Source organism: Asparagus officinalis, chromosome 5 (assembly GCF_001876935.1).
Source record: "Asparagus officinalis chromosome 5, Aspof.V1, whole genome shotgun sequence".
Lineage (NCBI taxonomy): Eukaryota > Viridiplantae > Streptophyta > Magnoliopsida > Asparagales > Asparagaceae > Asparagus > Asparagus officinalis.
In genome coordinates, this window is record NC_033798.1 from 2,359,887 (window position 1) to 2,364,742 (window position 4,856).

A 4,856-nucleotide genomic window follows, 5' to 3' on the forward strand; every position below is an offset into this window, starting at 1 on the left:
GATCAAATTAGATCTTATTACTCTTATGAATTATTTTCAAAAAGACTCATCATCTCTACACATAGTGAATAAAGTCTTTGTCACGCTTATTCCCAAGCTTAGAGACAGCTTATCTTACAGGCCAATCTGCCTAATCAATCGTATCTTTAAAAATTTCACAAAAGTTCTTGCAAATAGGTTATCCCCTCTTATGTCAGATCTGGTTACACCAACACAATCTGCGTTTCAAGCTGGGAAATCAACTATGGATTCTATTCTTATTGCAAACGAAATAATCCACTTTTGTTCCAAAAGGAAAAGGGAGGTTGCTATGCTCAAACTTGATTTTGCTAAGGCTTTTGACTATACAAATTGGTCTTTCCTTATCAACCTACTCAAAGCAAGGGGTTTTGGTAATAAATGGTGCTCATGGATTCATCACATCATTTCATCCTCCAATTGCGCAATACTAGTAAATGCATGGCTCTCCATCAAAATTCTTTTCTTGTAAAAGAGGCCTTAAACAAGGAGATCCCCTATCTCTTATGCTCTTCAGCATTACAGTTGATGTCCTGTCTAAAATGATTATGAATATTAAGGAACCCCTAAACCAAATTAAATTTGGAGCCTTCAGTTTGCAGATGGATACCTTGCTCTTTGTTAAAAGCTCACCAAGAGACATAAACATCCTCAAAGCAATCCTATACATCTTTGAAGACATGTCTGGTTTGGGAATTAATTATTCTAAATCCCTTCTTATCTACATTGGAAAAATTCCTACTAGAGGTCAAAATCTAGCTTCTGCTCTTGATTGTAAATTAGCTTATCTCCCTATCAAGTATCTGGGATTACCTCTGAAATATGGCACTCTTTCTAAGTCTAATTCGTAACCAATTCTGGACAATCTACACAAAAAATTGGCTTCTTGGAAAAGCAATTGTCTATCTTTTGGTGGAAGACTCGTTTTACTAAATTCAGTGCTTACCACAATACCTCTATACTTCATGTCATTCCACAAACTTCCACAATGGTTAATCAATGAAGTATACAAAATTCGAAGAAACTTCCTTTGGTCTGGTAAAGCATAGGCCAACTCTTTTAAATGTCTGGTTAATTGGAAAAAGGTATGTCTAAGCAAATCTGAAGGTGGTTTGGGAGTTGAGAATATTAAGATCTTCAATATATGTTTACTATCCAAATGGTTATGGAAATGTTTGGACAGAGAATCATTAGTATGCACCTTCCTCCATCAACTGTACTTTAAAAGAGGTAAAATGCTACAAACCAAACTCGGTAATGCATCCTATTCTCTCTTTTGGAATGCGATCTTCTCCAACAAAAATGTCTTTTTTCATAATATATCTTGGACACTTGGTAAAGGTGATAAGATAAGATTTTGGGAAGACAAATGGCTTAGTTGCAATACTTTAGCTAGTCTCTTTCCTTCATTATATGAGCTTTCATTCTCTTCAAACGTTTCCATACATAGCCAAGGCATTCTACATGATCATCAATGGCACTAGCGACCCTTATTGAAAAGAAGAATTTCCTCTGTATCTCGCATGAAGATATTGGAAGCTAACCAGAATCAGTGTGTGTTGTGCACAGGCTCTGCCAACCGGCCTGAGTCTAAAAAACACCTTTTCTTTGAGTGTCAATTCTCAGCGTTTGTCTGGAATGAAGTGATGGAATGACTAGGCTTTGCATGGAGATCATGTGATTGAGATTGTGTGATGAATTGGTTTAGCAACAACCTGAGAGGACTAGGATTCATGAAGAAGATGAAGAGAATGGTGTTGTCGGCAACAATATACTGGATATGGAAGGAGAGGAACTCAAGAATATTTCAGCAAAAATGCCGAAGTCCTGATCAACTTGTGAGGGAGGTGAAGCTTTCAGTCCTTATGAAAGTGTTACATGAAGACATTCCAGATCATTTGAGAGAGAGAATTGAAAGGTTGTAAGTGAGTTTTTGGGTTATTTTTTCTTAGTTTGCCAGAATATTTTCTGGTTTTTGTTGTGCTCTCATTTCAAAAATTGGGAAAATGAATAAAAAAATTTCATTTACCAAAAAAAAAAAAAACAGATCTCTTGAAGTTAATTGGTTCCGGAAGTATCTCATATATATATACCAGATAAATCACATTGGTATCTTACAGCAAATGGAGTTTACTCGGTCAAGTCAGTACATACCTTCTTAAATTCCAGAGGAATATTATCTCCATATTTGAAGCTTACTTGGAATTTAATTCTCCCAAGCAAAGTTCGGATCTTCACTTGGTTATTAACTTTAGATAGACTGCATACCAAAGTTTATGAGTAGCGTACGTCTTCGGCTCATTTGCATTTATTCTCATAATTACTCTTTAGGTCTGTCTGCCTAAGAATAATTGAATTGGCAAATTTATCATATTCTTTGCTTGAGGAAACTGGCATATTCAACCTTGCATGGGTGACCCCAGTGGTTGAATGCGGGGGACTAAGAATCGACCGGTGTCTATGTGACTAATGTTTTTAATATTTATTTAATAGAGTATTTGCTTTGCGCGCTCATGTTACTTACATGGGTCATGAGTGACATAGAGGAGACACAGGAGTTTTGCTTGTAGCTTATTCAACCAAGTTTGGCATTGAGGCGGGGCTTAGGGCCCCACCACAGATAGAATTGATGTAGAGTTGTCCACGGATATGCAGCGGTGAGCTTCCTGCGCGCAGCATGGTGAGCTTCCTTGTGGTGAGAGAACTTTGACCCTAAATCCCGTTCTTTAGCGGTTGAGAATGCTCGAACCATGAATCTTATTCTAATAATACCAGCTGATTGAGCCAGCCAAGGTTAAAAAAAAAACCTATTATATACATGTATTTTTCAATTAACTGTATCCATATCCATTAATTATATATTATTGCAAGACACGTGTCAAATGGGAACCTATAGTAGGTGTTTGTCAAGCTCTTTACCAACCAGATTACTGAAACTAACTAATGAAGGTTTTCAATTTTATTTGCCTAAAACTGGATCAGCTCCAAATCTATGCTAGTTCAACATTGGATTACCAGTGTCAACTAGCAGTAATTTGATCAAGACCTTAATAGGAGGACAATGGAGAGTTGCCAAACATGATCATATACTCCCCACACACGCACACCCAACAGGGCCAACACCAAGGGTGCTAAACCGCATCCGTAGCCGAGGAAATACCCGTATCCTACTCAAATATATAACTAATAGGACATGGTTACAGATATGGTTTTGTAGTGAAATATCCATAATCATATTAGAAATATCTGAATACATATTAATCATATTGTTACAAATGGTTTTAGTCTTTAGATTATGAATATGATGCTAATTTTGACGATCAAGATATCTAATCTAAGCTTTTCAGATATGAAACATATTAACGAACTCTTTTGTATCATATGAACTATATTTTTTTTAATAATATTTAGTTTTCTCATATCTGCATGCATATCTGCATGTATCCATCTGTCTCCGTATCCGATTTTAGCGAATATGGATATAAATTTTTCTTACCGACGTATTATCCGTATCCAGAATGAGCAGACGGATATGGATATGCTACGCATTATATGCACAAAAGCACTCCTACCCCTACCCGAGACACAAAAGCAAACTTTTCATCATAAATTTCATTTCACGGCTAAAAATGGCGGGGGGTTCAGAAGGTAACAAAAAAAGACCTTCTCAACTCACAATTTACAAAAACCACTCCCGCACATTAAAAAAAAAAACACACACAAACCATAATAATATGCCAGAAAACAAAAATTACATTTTCGACGCATTCTATTACGCGGCCTCTCCTCGTTCAAGATCCGCATCTCTCCTCAAATTTCCAAACCAAAGCTTCTTCATCACCAAAACCCAAGCAAAACCAAACCCCAACCCTAACCCTAACTCCCCCTCCCTCCTCCCAATCTCAGCACTAGACGACGATCCAACCTCCAGATCCCCGCACTGCTCCCCCGGCTACGCCGTTCTCCTCCTCCTCCGTCGACGCCGGCGACCCGGACCTCAACCGTCGACCGACAAAGCGGGCACGAGCATATATATCGATCCAACCCAAACGTCAACGCCAGCACGTGAAAGCGGTGATCGCACCGGGGTAGAACCCTAACCTTGTCCCCCTCCGCAAACTCGCTCAAACAAACAGCGCACTCCCCCACGTCGTCGGCGTCGAGGTCGGCGACCGAGAAGAGGGAGATGGAGAGGGAGCTGAGGACCGCGGGGTCGAGGGCGCGGGGGGCTGGGGTGCGGTCGCCGGAGGCGGTGAGGGGGAGGGAGTTTCTCTGGCGGCGGCGGAGGAACGCGAGAAGATGGAGAAGAGGAGGAGGAGGGACGAATGGAGAAATGGACGATGATGTCGGTGAGCATCAGCTCGTTAGGATGTAGCACGTGGCAGCTTGATGTTGGTTCTTGGCTCCATTTCGGGGGTCTAGAGAGAGAGAGAGAGTGAGTAGTGGGAGGGAGAGAGGAAACGACGAGCGGTGGGTTTATATAGGCTTTTTTCGTGGTGTTTTCTTCAATATTTTATTGTTTATCATTCTTTTTTTTTTCTCAAAGAGTTTGATAGGGGAGCTGAATCAATACTGAAATAGTGAAGGGTTGATGATGATAGGTTAGCTCTTGCCCGTGGAGTGAGTGACTTAAATACCCCAGTGTTTAATTTGGACCACAAAACGAGAAAAGGTTAATCCAATCTTACTCGGTTAATTATTTACCCTAACTAGTTTTTTATCCCAAAGTATACTAAAATTAAAAAAATAATAATAACAACGTTGGGATATTCAAAAAATAACCATGTTCTGTAAGAGTACTTAATTTGCATATATTCTCCTCATCAGTAGCGCTTATC